At 39.1% G+C, this 20648-nt stretch overlaps 2 long non-coding RNA genes across 2 annotated transcripts in view; one reads left to right on the plus strand and one right to left on the minus strand.

Annotated features, from left to right (window-relative positions):
• The window catches only part of LOC103884862, a 29060-nt gene extending 16421 nt beyond the window's left edge, over positions 1-12639 (minus strand). The window contains exon 1 of the long non-coding RNA XR_002522338.2: positions 12485-12639. This is a non-coding gene — a long non-coding RNA (uncharacterized LOC103884862). The remainder of the gene's footprint in view (positions 1-12484) is intronic.
• A 386-nt stretch (positions 12640-13025) lies between these two features.
• Positions 13026-20445, plus strand: LOC103884860. The gene is made up of 3 exons (XR_647670.4): positions 13026-13353; positions 15366-15609; positions 20096-20445. It is a non-coding gene; the product is annotated as an uncharacterized LOC103884860 (long non-coding RNA).
• The last annotated feature ends 203 nt before the right edge of the window (positions 20446-20648 follow it).

Here is a 20648-nt window from a genome sequence, read left to right on the forward strand (position 1 = left end):
GAGTCACAATGCCCAGCCAAAATTTCCATTTATTATTTAAATAAAATAAGAAATTTTTATTTTTAAGGGTGATATCAAACAGTTTCAAGTTTTAGCAAACATGTATTATTCACACAAACAAATGGATGCAGACACACACTTTTATCCTCCAGAACAAATAGTTCACTGTTGCCAAAATTTACTGTTGCTCTACAATGTGTTACCCTCAGCAAGTTTCTTTCTTGTCTTTCCTCCTCCCCTTTCTTGTTTTCTTTTTTCTTTCTTTCCCTTGTCAATAAACCTAGAATTTGCTCAGTCTGTTTACATAACTAGTCATTTTAAATTATTGATTTAAGTGGCATTTTGATCAAGTCATCTGAACATGACTAATTTGGGAATTTAGGCCTTAACCATTCTAATTTCCAGATAATTTTTTAAACTTTTTTTTCCACTAAAATGTGTCCTTTAAGAACATAAAAACTCAAGATTTTAAGAACACAGTGCAAACCTATTTTTCTGCTTTTTCCCTTGATTTATGAACTCAATTAGTCCAAACTATAAATAACCCCATTTAATAATTTTTATTATAAAAGTCATAAATTCATGAATCTGATAAAAATTCTTGACTAATGTGAAAGATCACCATTTAAACTGTGCTGTATCCAAGTTATTTCAACTTTATGTGAAGTTACCTAGCTATTAGTTTATATAACGTTTCTGGTTTGGGATATCTACCTTGTAAAAATTCTTCGAATAAATGAAAACAATTCTTATCTTCTTTCTAGCATAACATTATTCAACTCTCAACATTACTCTGGTCAACTCTTGTTGTGTAATGTGAATTTAATGGATGACAAACTTGGCAGAAGTGTCTCTCCCAAGGTGTCAAACTCAGTCTCACTAGCCTGTCACGGAAGTTGAGGAGACTAAACAGAGGGGTCATCTCCCATGCCACGTTGTCTTATAGCTTCTGAGGATGCATTGACCTGGTGCCTCTGCTTCACTTTTCACTCATGCTACTTCTATCCATTTCAGCATCAACCAGTTCCTAGATTTTTTGATTTAATACTTCAGTAAACATTCAAAACAAAAATTAGGATGTCAAACAGGTTTTCCGATTTTTAATTTTTAAAGTCAGAATACTAAAATTTACATTAAATACCTCTCACTTAATATCACAAAATATCTATTATCTATCTTTATTTATCTAATTTTACTATTGACCAAAAGACAATTGTTTTTTCCAGGGAGAGGGGAACATATTGGCTCCCTTTTACATTTGTTATTTTTGTTTTCTTTCACACTAGTTTTTTCTTGTTTATCCTTTTTCTACCAAACAATGCCTTGTTTTTACCCTTCCATGAGAAACTTTTCCTGTCTTACCAGTTTGCAGACTCCCTCCCATGGTGCCTCTCATAGCTGCAGTTAAACAGCTTTCATAAATAAACAACCCCAACTGAAACTCACTTGTTACTGTTTAAGTGAGAAAATCTTGGTACTTTTGGAACATATAACATAGCCAAAATTAACATAAAATAGGTAACACAGAAGACTGGTAGAATGCAATGTTCCAGGAATATGCATTTTGGGAGATTGCAGTGTCATTGTCTATATATTCAGAATATGCTCTATATTCAGATGAATATAAATGAAAGTTTTAGTCAGTCGAATTTTTGTTAGTCCATGTTTAAAAAGACCAGGGTATCAAGATTTGGGGAGTTGTTATTTAAGCAGACTAGCAAATTCAGTTGGCCAAATATTCAGTAACTTCAAACTTTCTCCAGTTGCACTGAGATTACCTGTGCTGGAGAAACATCAACACTTTTATCTATTCTTCAAAGCTGCAGAATTCCAGGGAAAGTTTAAGTGTTTATCATAATATTATTCACCAAACTAATACTATAAACTTCCATACTTACTTCTCTGCCTTTGTAGCCCTTGAGTTGCCTTTCAGCAAACCGTGCTACAATGATATAGAGTTATTTACATCTGCTTAGGCCTATCAAAAGAGCCTCAGACATCTTGTTCAGTTTGATTGATAGAAAAGTCTTCATCCCAGCATTCCAAAATTATTATTGTGCACACATCACCCCAGGGCATGTTACTATATGCTGCTAAGAAAACGGTAAATAAGGTAGTTAAGAGGCTGTATTGGTCAAGTTTCTATTTTGGAGAGGGAGATATGCACCACAAGAGGAAAAAAACAGAAGAAAATAAATAGAATAGTTGTGAATTGCAGTGAGTTGTTGGAACCAAATAGATAGGTAGGCCTGTTTTCTGTCTGTCGGTCACAGACAGCCTCTTTGCAGTGTGGACATGTGAGCAGAGAGCTGATGGATGAGAAGCAGCCAGACAGGCTGCCTTCAGGGGAAGAAGCCGGAGGTGGAGAGGTGTTGATGACAGAAAGGGGTGGGGACTGGCCTGCGAGATGGTAAATGCAGAGGAGCACAGAGAAAAAGAAGCCTGGGTGCCACAGAAGGTAGGAGCACTCACTGAACAGAGCTTTTAGGCCAGGAGCGTCTCCATTGAAGACCTTGGCTCATGTCACCAGGTTTATGACTCAGAAATAGCTTCCAGAGCATTTGCTATGTTGAATGCCTTTGTGAACACGGAATGTATGGAAGAGACATTTAAGAACCAGAAGAGTGTTTTCAGGCGGCAGTTCAATGCCTTCTGTCCTCAAGGTTCACAAGTGAGCTGTCAATGTGGGCTCTTTCCATGAGGTTTAGTTTACAAGAATCTGCAAACCACAGCTGAAACCCTGTGTAATGATCAAGCACAACCCCGACATTTGAATTTCTGTTATGAAGTCTTCATGGTTTATTTAAACAGTGCACACTGGTTTCTTTAACCACAAAAACACAAACTGTTCTAGGGCTTTAGAACTGTACATTTCTTAAGGGTATTATTTAAAGAAAAAGTATATAATGAACAGTGTTTGAACACAAGAGTTTCTATAAGGTAAGACAAATTTTGTTGTTTGTTCTCCTTCCTCCCTGACTTCCTCTTTTCTTTCTTTCCCTTTTTTCTCTCTTTCTTTCTTTCCTTCCTCCCTCCCTCCCTCCCTCCCTCCCCCCTTCCTTCCTTCCTTCCTTCCTTCCTTCCTTCCTTCCTTCCTTCCTTTCTTTCTTTCTTTCTTTCTTTCTTTCTTTCTTTCTTTCTTTCTTTCTTTCTTTCTCTTTCTTTCTGTAAAATATACTTATTATCTATTTATAGTCAATAAACACGTTTTAACATTTTAGTAAAACGTCATCAAACAGCAAATGAGCAAAATACAGTTGTAGAATAAAATATCTCCTGTATTTAAATATATATCCCCAAAATATAACAAATGTGGAGTATTTTCCCTGCCCTGCTTTTCTCCTTCTCTACGACTGGTGGCGCTCCTGAGCTACCACACGGTGCGCACATTGCCAGGCCGCGGCTCCCTGGGGCATGCTGCCAGTGTGCGCTGAATCGCGGTTTAAGTTTGGCATTCTAAGAGAATAGCTGAGACTGGATTTAACCAACTAGTGTTTATGTCACAATGTCCAGGGGAGTGAGGCTGTGGTTGATAGGAAATGTGTTTATTGATACTGTCAAGAATCTGGCCAGAAACCCTATCATTACAGATCACCAGACAATGAACCCTCACACAGAATGTTGTTCTAACTTTGTAATCATAAAGGAAAAGGAATCTGCTTAGCGTTTTAAATTTTAGGTTTGGAAACTTCTTAGACAGTTCCTTGAGCTCTGAAATCCAATATCTTTGGTAAGAAGCTAGAAGTATCACAAAAACTAGTTTTTGAATGACTTAGTTTTTTCCCCAACTCCATTTATTTTTTAAAAGATCTTGAAATATCCACATATTATTTTCCCTTTTCTCTTTTTTCCACCATTCAGTGATTTAAGAACATACATTCGATTCAAAACATGTTTGCATTTTACACTGACATTGTAACTAAAGAAGAAATTGGCTATTTCGTTTAGAGTCAAGTATCTCTGCTGTGTTCAGGTGTAATTGTCACAGGTAAAGTGTGCGCCATAACGAGGGCCACTCGCTGTTCAACAGAACCAGGGAAAGAGGCCAACACATTCTGTGACCCAAATGGCAAATCCCTAAGGACAGCTTGCTGATGAGTTAAAATGGCATTAAAAATGGACCCAAGAAATTGAACCAAGGAATAGTTTCCATGAGATAGACCTAAATCAGGAAATTCAGGTGATTATAGAAAACCCAGGATGTCTGAGCACTGATGCTACTGGGCGTTCACCTGCTTCATCATGTTCTCTCTCTTGGTTTCTCTCAGTTTCTTCCTGTCTTGGTTTCTCTCTCTTATTCAGTCACTAACAAGTTCTCACACAATCTATGTAAGATGATGTTCTCCAAAATTCTGTGTTGCCTTCCGGGTAATGTTCTACTTTTCTGTTTTCAAAGTTCCACGTCTCCTAATACAGCAGGTTTAGGAAGTGAATATTTGCCTTCTCCATTGCTTAAATGTCCACTCACTTTTTCATCAGCTGTTGCCTTACATAAACTGTTCTCTACTGTTCTCCCCTGCTAGCCAATGCCTACAGGCTGTTTGTGCATTGCGTTTTTTCTTATTATACAATCATATTTAGTGTCACATTCAAGGATCTTGGGTGGTTCTAGTTAATCAGCCTTCCCCCAGGGGTGATTTCTCGCCTGCAGCTTGATTCTTGTCGTACATGAGCCTCAGACGCTGTCTGATGCTTAAGCACTTTTCTTAGAAGAGGGTTAGTGGGAGCCGGCTGTGGCATGGGCCAGACAGCCAGGGTCAGATGATTGACTGACCAGGGGGACTTCCAGCCAGAGACCATTTTCAGTATCTGGGGGACTTCTCCTTCTTCTACCTGTATTCAATCCTCCTTCTTCTACCCGTATTCAATTCAGGTCAGCTACCAGGCGTTTCTTTTGTAAAGAGAGTTTAAGCCATTCTTTAAGGGTAAACTTTGTTTCAAGGCTTATGAAATTGGCATCTGTGCTGCGGTGGCCTTGTCTCTAGAACAACCAGGGTTTTAGGTCCTCTTGTCCTAGAGTTCTGGTAATCCCTGGGCCAGAAGTGGAAATCCCCAAGCCAGGTGACATTAAATTGCTAAGTGATACATAGTGCAGGCACTGTGAGACGTCCAGGTGGCCTCATGGCTGTCATTAGTCTTATAACCACGATATGTCGCTTATAGTAGACTACACATAGTCATAACACTTTGTCACACTCATTGTGCTTACTTCTTTGTCTAATTTTCTATATTGCTTTCTATTGATTTAGTGCCTGAGGGCAGGGACCATATTTAGTGTGCTTACTGTTGTATCCGTGGTGATACCTAGTACAGTGCCTGGCCCATCGAAGGTATGAATCAGTCTTTGTTTAATTTAAATCTCGATGAATTAATTGCAGAAAATTCAACAGATCACATGTGTGAGGCTCTTTCGAGAGCAGGGGTCCATCCAACTGCACAGGCTGCATACTCGCGATCCTCACTACTTCTAATAACCTCAAAGTGTTTGCAGCAAAGCTGTCCTCCCTGAAAAATTTCAAGTATTTCTTCTCAGCAACATAAAAACAAATCTACTAAAACAATAGGAGGTTTGCCAAATATGTTACTACTTTTCTTTGCTTTTTGGGCTTTCAATAGAGTCCACAAATATTGGCCGTTCATTTGTAGAAATGAAACTTCAGAGAATCACCTTCTATAATGGCTACTTCTAAACTTGACATAATGTGTTTTTTAGTTTGATTATTAATGACTTTCCCTGTCTCACTTTTGAAGTTCAGCGTTGTCGGTCACTGTGGCATCATTTCTAAATGGTATGTTGGATGTTGAATCTTCTGAGGTGTTTGGTTGTGCCATGTCACTGATTATCTAGAAACGTAATGTTCTTGTGAGATAGATTTTCAGAAAACTAAAGCAATCATATAATAGATATTCAATAATAAGCAAAAAAGGAGAGTAAAAGATCATATGGTTTGCATGAAATGATGTCCTAATGTATACATTGTTCTTTAAGCTTGGAAAAAAGCAAAACAAAACAAAAAAAAAACCTGCTCTCCTTTTTCCTCACTTTTTTAAAAGAAATATTTAGAGTCCAGCCACGTTGTCTTCCGGCAGCTCAGTCACAAAAGTCCTCATTTCTAAGGACAGAAAATCAATTCCATGAAACGGTGATAAATGAAACAGGATTCTTAATGTTGATCCCATGCCCTTTTTAGAATGTAGCAAACCGCTTTAATCTGATGGCAGCCTCAGCAATTCCAGGTACATTCTCTTTAATACAGGTGTTTTTCTTAATTCCAATAACCACACTTACATAATCCAAACACTTGCAGCCCTATTAAGACTACATTCTATAAATTAAAAATGCCTGTGTATGAGCAATATACAAATTTCTTATTCAATAAATGAATTTGAGCAATATCTAGAGATGCTTTAAAGTGACACATGATATAATGCGTAACTTTTTCACAATGGGACAAAGTGATAAGTTTCAGAAAGAAACCATATTCAATCCCCTATGGAGACATATATATACGTTTACATTTTATTTCAATGAAACGAACCTAAGAAATGTGTGTAATGCTATTCTAAGGTCACTATGTAGGATTGAATGAAACATTTGTGAAGCTGAATTTTTATTTATCTGGGGTAGGTCATTTACTTCTTCATGTGTCGATCTGTTTTTTTAACCATAAATCATAGGTTTAGGGTCACACAACTTATATTAAACCATTAATTTTTCTAAAATAAGTGTTTTATTTAACAAGTACACAGTGCCTACTATGCATAGGCTATTCTAAACATTTAAAAAATATTAATTTGTTTACTTGTCATAACAACACCAGGATGAAGGTACTTTGATAATCCCTGTTTCATAAAGGAAGCAAAAAGGACTTAAGTAATGGGGCCCACCAGAGTGAAGAATAACTATTCTGAGCTACTGGGAGTCAGGAGGGGTCATCTCAGCAGGGGCAGCAATGGCCAGAAAGAACAAGGGGAGGGTTTCTGGGTGCTTGCCCCCTTTTTATCTGAATGTCTGTGCTCAAAATATGCTGAGCTGTACACTTAAGGCCGGGGTACTTTTCTCCAAGTATATTAGCATATGTATTTATATATGCATATTATTTTTAATACGATGTTGGAAAGAAAAAAAGGTCAAATGTCTTGTTCAAGGTCAGACAACATGTAAACGGCAAGGCCAGGATTTGAACCAGGCTTGTCTAGGTTCTTAATTACCATGGTGGTAGAATGCTTTCTTGAGGTGCCGGGTTTTTTTCTGCTCTTTGAATTTTCTCTCCCAGGTCTTTCCCATTCTGCCTTCTAGGCAGCAAGACCCTGACTATTTTCCTGCTTCAGGGATCTTTGCTCCCCTGAATCAAAACTTCAGGAAACAACAGCTGTTTATGCTATTTTCCCCTTTATGTAAAAGTGTAAAGCCATCGATGAGAAGAGAGATAGAAAATCTCCCTTCTATAGAACATTCAGCATGATGTTGGCTGTGAGATTGTCATAAATGGCTCTTAATATTTTGGGGTGTGTTCCTTTGATGCCTCGTCTGTTGAAGATTTTATCATTAAGGGGTGTTGGATTTTATCAAAAGCTTTTTTCTGCATCTACTGAGATGATCCTATGGTTTATATCTCACTACAGAGAAGGAAGATATAAAACAGAGTCTCTGAATGCAGCAGAAAAGTAGAGATTTTCCCCTATACTGATGAAGGGATGACAAGGGATGATGACCCTTAGGATGTGGAGATGGGTCCTTATAAAGTGTAGTTCCCACACAACACTGACACTGAGGTTCCCACATTACACTGACGTCCCATGAAGTTCCCACACTTTAGAAGGACCCGTCTCCACATTGTAAGGGTCTGTCAATGGGGATGGCAACGAGTGAAACAAAGGTTGCTGGACCCATGACATTCACAGCCCTGACATTCACAGCCTTTGCACAGATCCCTGGGGTAAAAAGGAACAGAGAGCCAGGGGGCTTCATGGGACCTCAATGTCACTGGCCAATGAGGATGTCACCAGTGACCATAATTGGGTAAATATTAAATGAATTACATTCATTCTCCAGGCATTAAACATCTAGATTATTTGAATCAGTTTTTCCGATTCTTTGTCTTTAGTTTATTGAAGATCATTGCTTTGAATAAAATAGAGGTTAAAAAGGGGACGTATAAAAGTCTCCGAGACTACTATGAACAACTCTATGCACACAATTAGAAAATCTAGAGGAAATGCATAACTGCCTGGAAACACATCATCTCCCAAGATTGACTCAGGAAGCGTTTGAAACCCTGAATAGACCCCAGTATCAACTTCTGAAACTGAATTAGTGATAACCTATCAGCCGAAAAAGCCCTAGACAAGATGGATTTACAACCAAATTCTACTAGACACACAAAGAGGAACTGGTGCCAAGCCTACTGAAACTATTCCAAAAAATTGAGGAGGAGAGGCTTCTCCCTAACTTATTCTATCAAGCCAGCATCAGCCTGATACCCAAATCTGGCAGGGACACAATGAAAAAAGAAAACTTCAGACCAATATCCCTTATGAACATTGCCAAAATCCCCAACAAAATAATAGCAAATTGAATCCAGCAGCACGTTGAAAAGTTAATTCACCACAATCAAGTAGGCTTTATCTCAGGCTGTGAGATGCAAGGCTGGTTCAACATAAGCAAATAAATACGTGTGATTCACAACTTAAACAGAATCAAAAGCAAAAACCATAGGATCATCTCAATAGATGCAGAAAAATCTTTTGATAAAAGCCAACATCCCTTTACGATAAAAATCTTCAACAGACTAGGCATCAAAGGAACACGTCTCAAAATATTAAGAGCCATTCGTGACAGTCCCACAGCCAACATCATGTGGAATGAGCAAAAGTTTGAACTATTCCCTTTGAGAACTGAAATAAGAAAAGGATGCCCACTCTCACCACTCCTATTCAGCCTAGTAGTACAAGTCCCAGGCACAGCATTCAGGCAAGAGAAAAAAGGAAAAGGCCTCCAAATAAGAAAAAACATAAACTATCTCTTTTCACTGATATGATTCTGTACAATGAAAATCCGTAAGACTCTCCCAAAAGGCTCCTAGGATAAATGACTTTAGCCAAGTTTCAGGATACAAAATCAATATATGAAACTCAGTAGCATTTCTATACACCAACAAGGTCCATGCTGAGAATGAAATCAAGTGCATAATCCCACTTGCAGTAGCCACAAGGAAAATGAAATACCCAGGCATACAGCTAATAAAGGAGGTGAAAAATCTCTACAAAGAGAATTACAAAACACGGCAGAAAGAAATCAGAGACAAATAAATGAAAAAATGGTTCATGTGCATGGACTGGAAGAATCAATATCATAAAAATGGTCATACTGCCCAAAGCAATTTAGATTCAATACTATTTTTATCAATCCACCAATGGCATTCTTCACAGAAATAAAAAATACTATTCTAAAATTCATACAGATTCCAAAACAAACCTGAATAGCCAAAGCCATCCTACGCAAAAAGAATAAGGCTGGAGGAATCACACTACCCAACTTCAAACTGTATTATAAAGCCACATTAAGCAAAAGAGCTTGGAATGGGTACAAAAACAGACACATTATGACCAATGGAGTAGAATAAAATTTCAGAAATCAAACCACACTCCAACAACCATCTAATCTTCAACAAGGCCAACAATAGCAAGTAACAGGAAAATAATTTAAATTCCTTAAATCAAAGCCACAGTGAGATACCATCTCATACCAGCCAGAATGATTATTGTTAAAAAGTCCAAAAAACAACAACGACGAAAAAAGATGGTCAGGCTGTGAAAAAGGGAATGCTTACACATTGTTGACAGGAATTCAGATCAGCTCAGCCACTGTGGAAAGCCATCATGTGGAGATTTCTCAGTGTGGAGGTTTCTCAAATAACTTAGAACTACCATTTGAGCCAGTAATTCCATTATCCAAAGGAAAATAATTCAAAAAAAGACACGTGCACTCATATGTTCATTGTCAAGCTATTCACAAGAGCCAATGGAATCAACCCAGTTGTCCATCAATGGTAGCTCAGATAAAGAAACTATAGTACATATACACTAACAAATACTGCATGGCCATAAAAAAAATTAAGTCATGTCCTTGTAGCAGCATGCATGAAGCTGGAAGCCATCATTCTAAGTAAACTAACACAGAAACAGAAAACCAAATACTATATGTTCTAACTTAAAAGTCGTAGCTAAACATTGAGCACACATGAACATGAATCTGGAAGCAGTAGACACTGTGGACTCATAGAAGGTTTGGGAGAGGTGGGTTTAAAAACTGCCTCTCAGGTACTATGCTCACTATCAGGTGATGGAATCCATACAACAAACTTCAGCATCACACAATATTCCTGTGTAATAAATCTACACATGTATTCACTCTGTCTAAAATAAAAGCTAAAACACAAAACGAAAGAACAGTCACAATTTATAAATTTGGAAAAAAGAGAAAATGTAAGTATATATATTTCCGTATGCTCTTGACATATATAGATGTAGTCTAATCTATGAGGGACAGATAGTTCCTCTCAACAGAGAGATTAGTTTTGAAATATTTTCTTAATACAAATTACCATGTTTATTATGAAATAGGAAAACAAAATTGTAAATGAATAATCAAAGTACCTGATTTTGAAGTTTTAAAGTAGAAATTCTTATTTGTCTTCTTGGACTAGGCATTTTGCAATGACTTGCTTGTTTTATCAGTTTTATAATTTGCTTTAGTCCATTGTTCTCATGCTGCTATGAAACAATACCTGAGATGGAGTAATTTATAAAGACAAAAGGTTTAATTGACTCAAAGTTCCACAGGGCTGGGGAGGCCTCAGAAAACTTACAATCATGGCAGAAAGGGAAACCTTCTTCACATGGTGGCAGCAAGGGGAAGTGTCAAACAAAAGGAGAAAAAGCCCTTTATAAAACCATCAGACCTCATGAGAACTCACTCACTATCATGAGAACAGCACGCGGATAATGACCCCCATGATTCAATTACATCCCACTGGGTCCCTCCGATGACACAGGTGGATTATGGGAACTGCAATTCAAGGTGAGATTTGGGTGGGGACACAGAGCCAAACTATATCATGAATGCAATGGGATTTCTGAGGCCAAGTACAGATATCTGTAATATAAATTGCTTTTAAGGAAGAAGCTTCTAAATTTCTGCCAAATTTGAACATTTAGTATACCTAAAATAGGTCCCCTGATTTTAAGAATAGTGAAGAATATATAATACCAACAGAATAAATCATGCTATAGTATAGTAAGAATGAAAAATAAAGAGAATGGCCGATTCTCTCAGGCTGCTCCTATTTACTAGGATATTACTGGGGAAAACCGGAGGTAAGAAACTGTATTAAAAGGAGATCGTCATTCACAGATATTGCAAATACCATGACACTCCAGGGCTTTTTCCCAGTCTGTGTACTCAGCATCGGAGTCTGGGTAATAGTCGCTTTTTGTCAACTAAAGTCAGCAGGACTGGCTGCTGGCTGAGTTTGGAATTAATTATTTATCTCCTGCAGGTCCAGAACCACTGTAGTATATTCTCATTTTGGCCCAGAGGCATAACATCACAAGAGCGGCATCATGTAGAAAGTGGTACAAAGGCTCAAAATGACTCTTGGGAGAATCGCTGCAAACTGTACACAGTTGATTATTTCCTGGTCCTAAAGGATAAGCTGTCTGGGTGCCAGAGTACTGTTCACGCACTGGAATTTGATCATGAAAAGGTTGTTTGTTTTTGTTTTTGTTCTGTTTGCTTCTAGGAGCCAAAGCCCATCAATGAGTCAAAAAGACAGTTTATTGACTATATCAGGCAACAATCAAGATTGGACTGGCACCCTTGTTTTCTTCTCTCTGCCAAAATTGTCCATGGAGCCATTGCTGTCTCTTCCTACTGCTATCGCTGTCTCTTCCAGCCAAGCCACTGATATTTCAGATTCCTGTGTATCCTTGAGGTTATGAAACCTACAATGGAAGAATGTAAAATGTCTTGTTCTCATAAACAAGAAACACCTGGGATCACAGCACTCCCGGTATATTAGTCTCCTCTTCCTCTACAGAAATGCAAAATATACAAGCAGCACTATCATGGATATGAAACTTTCCTTCACTTTTTCCCTAGAAAATAAATTCATGGGTTTTATATATAGGAAGACACTTTTTAGAGAAGAATTTACCATCTGGACTTTTACAGATTTGTTATTTCGAATATTATATACAAGATCAAAATAAGTCAAAGACTTTTTTAAAACAGGTAGCTCTAGCTGCCTTAGGGGATACCATGTGTACCAGTCACCTTGGGCTGCCATAACAGCTACTATAGACTGGACAGCTACACAACAGAAGTTGACTTCTCACAGTTCTGGAGTCCAGCCAGCGAGGGACAGTGCATTCCGCGTCTTCTCCTACCTTGTAGGAAGCCACCATTTCATTGTGTACTCACGTTGCCTCTTCTCGTGTGTTGCTAGAGCAAGATCGCTCTCTCCCTCTTCCTGTTCTTAAAAGGGCACCAGGGCTGGTCGCGGTGGCTCACACATGTAATCCCAGCACTTTGGGAGGACGAGGCGGGTGGACAAGGTCAGGAGTTCAAGACCAGCCTTCAAGACCAGCCTGACCAACATGGTGAAATCCCGTCTCTACTAAAAATTTAAAAATTAGCCAGGCGTGGTGGTGAGCACATGTAGTCCCAGCTACTTGGGAGGCTGAGGCAGGAGAATCACTTAAACCCCGGACGTGGAGGCTGCAGTGAGCTGAGATCACACCACTGCACTCCATTCTGGGTGACAGAGCGAGATTCCGTCTAAAAAAAAAAAAAAAAAGGTACTAGTTGTATGGTATGGATTAGTGTCCTGTCATTATGACCTCATTTAGCTTCATTATTTACTAAAGGCCCTGTCTCCAAATACAGTTGTCCTGAGGGTTAGGGTCTCAGCATAGGAAGTGGAGGGTGGCACAATTTAGCCACATTATGACATCATAGAGGAGATCACAGTATTTGTGTGTTTGTTCCCTCCAAATCTCATGTGATCCTCCATGCTGGAGGTGGGGCCTGATGGGCGGTGTTGGCTGGCGGGGGGTGAATGCCTCATGAACGGCTTGGGGCCCTCCCCTTGGAAATGAGTCCTTGCTCTATTAGTTTACACCGGAGCTGGCCATTTAAAGGGTTTGGCCTCCGTCTTCTCTTTCTCTTCCTCCCTCTCTGCCCATGTGACAGGCCTGCTTCCCATTTGCCTCCCTTCATGATTGGAAGCTCCCTGAGGGCCTCACCTGAAGCACATGCTGGTGCTTGCTTCTTGTACAGCCTGCAGAACTGTGAGTCAAACACACCTCTTTTCTTTCTAAATTATCCAGCCTTGGGTATTCCTTTAAAGCAACACAAATGGAGCAAGAGAGGAGGGGATTAGAAAAGAACAAAATGACTTGATATGAGAGAGCATAAAGGCAACACTGGGCAAGAGACGATATCTACGTTCTGTTCCACTGCTTCGTAGTTCCATTCGGTCACCTCTGAGTTTCCAGGAACCATTCCAATGGATTATTTTTCTTTTTCCTCCTTCTTCCTGTTTTACTTACTCTCTTGGAGAAGTTGACAGTGTGGCCGCTTTTTGTCTGGAGATTCTTTTCTCCCTTCTCATTCCCTTGGTTTCTCTTGCTGACTGCTCCTTCCTGCCTCTTCCATAGATTTATTTTTCCCTAACCACCTCTTAAATAGCTGCATTTCCTAGATTTGAGGACCAGACCTTCTTTTCTTTCTAACTCAGGCACCCTTGTTCCTGTCCATTCTTTCACCTACTGCTTTATAATGATGACTGAAACTGATGTTTGTATCTGGTGTTCTCTCCTGCACTCTAGGATTACATACAAACCCACCCTTTTAGACGTCACATCTGTTCTTCAGACTCAGTGCTTCTACCGTGGGGTCAGGGTGTTCCCCTCTCTACAGTGAGATGCTTCTCCTGCTTTTTGAGACGCTGCTTCTGCTTTTCTTCTCTGATTTTTGGCCCGGTCACCTGCAGAGCAGGCCGGACGGCCATCTTACCTGTCACCTCTTTCACTCTTTTGTATGTTTGCTCCCAGTCATACTGCTAAGGCTTTTAAGTAGATCCGATACCCGTTCCCATTTCTGCTCTCTCTGTCCACATGGACAGTGCTTTACTCCAGCCACCCTCGCTCCTCATGTGAACCATTAGTCATTCTCATTGCAGTCTCTCCAGCCGTGCCTTCTCCAATCCGTCTTCCACAGGGCAGTAGAGTGACCTTTCCAAAACAGTTATTTGAAATTATTCCCTGCATTTCCAATTTCAGTGACTGCCACAGTCTACAATACATGATTTGAATTTCATACTACGGCGTGCATATGTAGCAGCAACCATGAAAAAAAAAATCATGCCATCTGTTCTTGAAAGGTCAGATTTTGCTGTCTCATGTTTCTTTGCTTTTCCCTTTTAAAATAGAACTTCTATTTATTCTTTAATCTCACCTCAAGCTGTATTTTTTAGAAAAGGATTCTACCAGGCACACTTAGCAGACCCCTTCCACAGGCTGTGTTAGCTGCAGATGTGCCTTACGTTTCCCACAGAGTGCTTGTCACGCCGTGCTCCCTGGTTTGCTGGCACACTCATAGGCTACCTGGACCCAGGGAAAATCTCATCATTGGTCCTGCTACTTAGCACCTAGTCTTGGTTTAATAGATATGTAGCAAATGTAATAATTAATGAAATGCATTATCAAATATACAGCAAATTTGCTATTAAATGTATAGAAGTATGTTCATAAATGTTATTACATGTACACTAAAAAAGGTATTAAAAAATTTGCTTCAAAAATGAGCTTTCAAGGATGACTTATGTATTTTGAACAGAGATGTGGAGAAATAAAGTTTTTTCAGATAGAGAAAGTAGCACCAGCACTGGCACAGGGGATGTTCAAATTGAGTGAGTTATTTGATGGGAGAATTTAGGGGAGAAGCTGGGGGAAGTAAACGTGAAGAAAACCATATTGTGGAGGGCCTTGAATATGTTGTATTTTCTTTGATTAGAAACAAAACAAAACAAAACTTCAGCATAGACTGTGTGTTATAGAAAGATCTTAGCTGTATTCTACCCCCAAGAGGCATTATGTACTATTTGAAGTATGAGGAAACATCCAGGAACACCAGGTGGTTACTTTGCAGGTAAAGGACGCTAATGAGGATTCCTCCCTCCAAAGAGAGTAATTACAAATAGTACTGTTATCTTTCGTCTTGATCAGAGCTACTCATTTCTTCTTATGTGACATAAAGAAAGCTAGAAATATTTTATCATTGGTGGAATGTGTCTCCTTAGGGATATGTGAATGGACTTGGGAAAATGTAAAACACCGCCCTCCTTGCACAGACAAGGCAAGCGTGGTTAGCAAGCTCGGAAACCTCTGCTCCTCTGAGTACAGCCGTGGCTTAGGGCTCCATTCCACTCTGCCTTTCTGTCACCTGAGTCCACTGAGGAAGTCACCTGAGACCGCCTGAGACCGCCTGGCCATGTTCCACCTTTCTGGAACTGGAATATTCTTCCACATAAGCTCATATTCAAGGTAAGGGTTGGAGGGCTAAAAGAAAAGAAAGATTTGTGATATCATTGATCAAATAATGCCAGATATTGTGTGTGACAGGTTGCGTGTGCGTGCACGTGTGCTTGGCACAATTAGGTTTGAGACTTGATTTTATTCCACCTCGTCATGGTAGATGTCTATTGGAAACTGATTTTCTACCCCCCAAAACACTAATAAATGTGAAAAGCCAAAGTGACTTAGGTCAGCCCACAGCATAGGTTAATAACTTGATATTTAATTGGTTAGGAAAAGGGAAATCATTGATGTTCTTGAGTGGCCAGTGGTTAGTACATGATGCTTTTGAGCCAACAAAAAGAATTGTTCTCTGATAGGAAATTAACTTCAATTCCTGCTAAACTGAAGGTTTTTCTTTTATGTATGTATGTGTATGTATAAGTAAATGAGCTTTTCTGTATGTCTATGTAAATCCAGACTCTATAAATTGGTATTGATGGATTATCCCAAATCCTCAACCATTTCTACTACTTCTAAGAAAAATCATAATAAGCAAATCTCATACCAATATCTTACGTGTTACCACTGGGTTTTTACTTTGATACGGTTGCCAGCGTGCAATCAGTATTTCGCAACTAAATGTTGATTGGAGTTTGTGTGTGTTTGTGTCAGGCTTTAACATTTAGGTGATTTTAAGCCATAATTTTTCAAACTGTTGGAATGACAAAATCTTTGGATGTTCTTGCACCATCCCTGATTGCTTTCTGCATTGGTGTTGGTGTCTGTGCTGCTCCAAGTACATTTAATTGTAGGGCAAGAGCATTGGACAGCAGTTAACCTGTTAGTTTTTTTCTAAAAACCTTGGAGACTTTCCCAAAAGTTCTGCTCCAGGAGAGATCTGGCAGTGTTTGCCTGAGATGAGTCCTTTCCTTCTGCCACCTTCCCAGGACAGGGCAGGAAAGTTGGACACTTTCCACCAAACACATGAAAAATGAAGACAAGAATCACTTCTCCAGATACCTTTATTTCTTGCTATGGTTTTGACAAGTTCAATGAGGGCTAAATTTCTCTGTTGTATAGGAATGAAGATACAGGCATGAATATACCTCATGAAATGATTAAAATTCAATTAAAGTTAAAAGATAGCCTTAAATTGTGTCAAAGCTATATGACAATTTGAAATTCATTTTCATACTTTCTATTAAGCCTCAGATGCAGCAGGCACAGTTTTACCTTTAATAACATCAGGCTATGTTATAATGTTATACATTTGTCTTAAATGTATCAACCGGGTAGGAAGAAAAAAGTGTTTGGGAAAGATGTTAATTTTCTGGTCTCTGACAAGCTGTTGGCCGAATGACTTTCCTGTGACAATAAATAGGTTTTGCTTGACATACTTATTTATATACTATTTAATACACCTAGTATTGAAAGGAGATGAATAATAACTTGACTCAATGCCAGATTACCTTACTCCATACAATCAGAAGCTAAATTCAAGACCTCTAATACCAAATGACACTAATCTGTTCCAAATTCTCTGTGACTGCCTTCCTTTTTTAGGAAGAAACTTTAGGAAAAGGGATACTGTTCTTGTTTTCTCTTATGAATAGAGAATAGTAAATATAATAAAATTCACTGAATAGTATAGCTTTTTCACTTTCACAAATTTACAAATAATAAATTTATCAGAATATAATGATGGAAGTTTTTTTAATATCTCCCGATATCCTATTTGGGGGAGTTATTTAAGGTTTTTAATCTTTTAGAATTCATTCTGCAGGTATAGTTAAAGACTAGCATCTGAATATTAAAAATTTACATTGTTAGGCTGGGCACAATGGTTCAAGCCTGTAATCCTAGCACTTTGGGAGGCTCAGGCAGGTGGATCACTTTGAGCTCAGGAGTTTCAGACCAGCCTGGACAACACAGGGAGACCCCATCTCTACCAAAAATACAAAAATTAGTTGGGCGTGGTGGCATGCACCTATAATCCCAGCTACTCAACTGGCTGAGGCACAAGAATTACTCAAATCCAGGAAGCAGAGGTTGGAGGGAGCCAAGACCTTGCACTGCACTCCAGCCTGGGCAGCAGAGCAAGACTGTCTCAAAAAAAAAAAAAAAATATATATATATATATATATAATAATTTATTTTTTTCAGAAATGTATCTTCTTGTATATAACAGGGATTGCTTTTGTAATTCAAAGCCAAATGATCTGAATAGATACTTAAATGTATCCTAATTAGGGGCTTTGTGAAGGTAAATTTTAGACTTTGGTGACAATTTTAGAATCAACTAAAATATAAACTCTCTAATAGCCTAAGAATCGCACATCAGCAGTAATATTAACTCTCCAACAGCCTAAGAATCGCATGTCAGCACTATGCTTTACAAGTGATTGAATTCAATAAACATCTATACAAGCCTGACTTTTTGGTGCACATAGTAAAGAAAAGGGTTCTGGACTGCAATTGCTAGCAAAACTCTGGGTGATGAACGCGTATATGGTGCCCAAAGCAGCCCCTGTATCCACCACCTGGGTTTCATTCTAGTCAGACTCTGGATAGAAGGTAAAAGATTAAACAGGGGACCCACATGGGCAAACTGAGACCGTAGCAGTAAGTTAAATATAGATAATAAAACCTCTACAACCACCACCCTTCCGCTTTAGCGATAAATTTATTTTGGCAAAACAAACAAATTAAGACTAAGACTAATTAGTACTTTATGGTATAATTATATTTTAATATTCCCGGTCTACTCCAAGGCAAAGCTGTGAAAGGAATGAGACACATTCCCCATGTATCTCCCAACCTCCTGAGCCCAGCACAAACACATTCCTCCATATTTCTTTCAAACTTCAGAAAAACACCACCTGGGAAATCTCCGATAAGGACGCAGCGGGAACCAATAAAAAATGCTAAATGTATAATATTAACCAATTGTAATGCTGTAACCGAGAGAATTACCTTGTTCCCCTGTAACTTTACATATCCTGTTTACATCAGGCTATAAAAAGCAAGCACTCGCATTGTTCGGGGGCCCTCTTGTATGCTGTGGAATGGAGGGACCAAGTTCGAACTTGCAGTAAAGATCCTTGCCGCTTGGCTTTGACTCTGGACTCTGGTGGTCTTCTTTGGGGAACAAACGGTCTGGGCATAACAGCTGAGGCACAAAATATAATTTCAAGAGTTGACTTGAGCCAAAGTGAGCACAGCTTCCCAGAAGACTCAGACCCAGGTCACCTTGGATATGAGCTCTGTGTGGCCTCTGTTACAGGCAGGCTTTTAAAAACAAAAAGGCGGGCAAGGAATGGGCTGACACGAAGTTGCTTGTTAGGAATTCCCATTGGTTTATAGAAATAGCAATGGTTGGTGCCTGGCTCTTTGTTGTAGGGATTAGGGACCAGGTGTGTGGCATTGTTAGGTTAATTGTAGCTACTTGTGAAACAGCAAGCAGTTTCAAGAGCTGATTCCCTAGCGCAAAGAAAGAAGGGGGATGGGACCCCAGTCTTACTCCCTGTTTCTCTGCACCTCATCATTTCTGCAGATACAAAGTTTCCTTTCTTTCTCTTCCTTGAGAGATGGGTAATCAAAGGAACCCTCAATTGTAACATTAGGGAAAGGGAAAAAGTAGAACTAGCCACGCGCCTCCCAGGAGAAACTTAGGTTTTGCTAGGGTAGTACCACTCCTGTGTTTGAAAGTTGGGTGTGAAAATTTACAAGGCAGCATGCATTTCACAGGCAGCCCACACATGTCTGTGGTCTCCTTCGCATCCTCTTCAAGAATTTCTCCAAATTCTCGCCTAATTCAAATAATCAACAATGGGGTTATTTTCACTGGTATGTCAGGTTAATGTAGACAAGTCCCATCATTACTTCCTTTGTGACAGTTTGTATCAGCACAAAAATATTCATTCAGTTTTTTTGTTTTGTTTTGTTTTTGTTTTGGAGTGTGCGTGTATGAAATTTGGGTAAATGGTAAGGAAACCTTTCTTAAAATTACCTCAGGAAAGTATAGCATTAGAAATTCTGGAAAGCAATATGATTATGAATTGATTTCAGGAGTCCCAACTTTATGACCTTGGTATCAATTTTCATTAATGGAAAATAGAATTCATAGATAACCTGTGCAGAATGCAGCATTCTAAAATACACTTTTAATCCGAAACCTGTGGCTCATTTGCCATGGGTGGGCTCATTGAGCTTTTGCATTTTTCTCTTGCCACTTAATGGCACTGCAGAGTCCTGGAAGTTGCCTGGTATCACAGTTGCGAGCCGTCGACATAAGTAAAAGTAGATATGAAACCTGATAACTTTGGTGAATTATGGAAACTCTTTCCTAACTGCAATTATGTAGTCAGCAAAGCACTCCCGGCATTGATTCAAAAGGTCCAGTCTAGACTATTAGAGGCCCTCTGTCCTGAGGGGGAACTCCTATGCTAGCAGGTAGGCTTCTGAGCTCGCATTCATCCAGAGTGACAAGGTCTTCATCTTGAATTTTTCCCAGGGCATCTCCATGTCAGCCGACACAGACACAAAAGAAGATCCATCCTTACAGAAATCAAAGTAATTATGAATGGCTGCTTCTGCATTGCAGTGCCTTAGATCAACATTTTGCTGTGTTCATTACTGACAAGTACAGACCTTAAACTATGAGAATTCAAACTGTGGGATAGACCCAGAAAAAGCTTCCTTCCTAATAGCATTGCTGTTACATGCAACACCAAATGCAGAATTCTAAAAAAGAAGCTGTAAACACAGGATGTACATGCATAATATTGACAATCCTCTTTGCTTTGTATGACAGTGTCTTTTGTTACTGCATTAAAGCAACAGTGAGACAGTTTTTTCCCCAAATGTCTCTGTGTATTTACTTGTACATTGTAAACATTCTTAACTTTGAGTATCTCTTTCAACATGAAGGTATGTGTACATTTTAAACCTCTACCAAAATTTTCATTCCATAATTAACCTCAGGGCTGACTGATCAGCCTGAAGTTAACTTGAAGCTGTGTGAGGTATTTGAAATCGTTCGGCTCTCAGTTTTGCCAGCCATTAGT

This window comes from Papio anubis, chromosome 3, assembly GCF_008728515.1.
Source record: "Papio anubis isolate 15944 chromosome 3, Panubis1.0, whole genome shotgun sequence".
Classification (NCBI taxonomy): domain Eukaryota; kingdom Metazoa; phylum Chordata; class Mammalia; order Primates; family Cercopithecidae; genus Papio; species Papio anubis.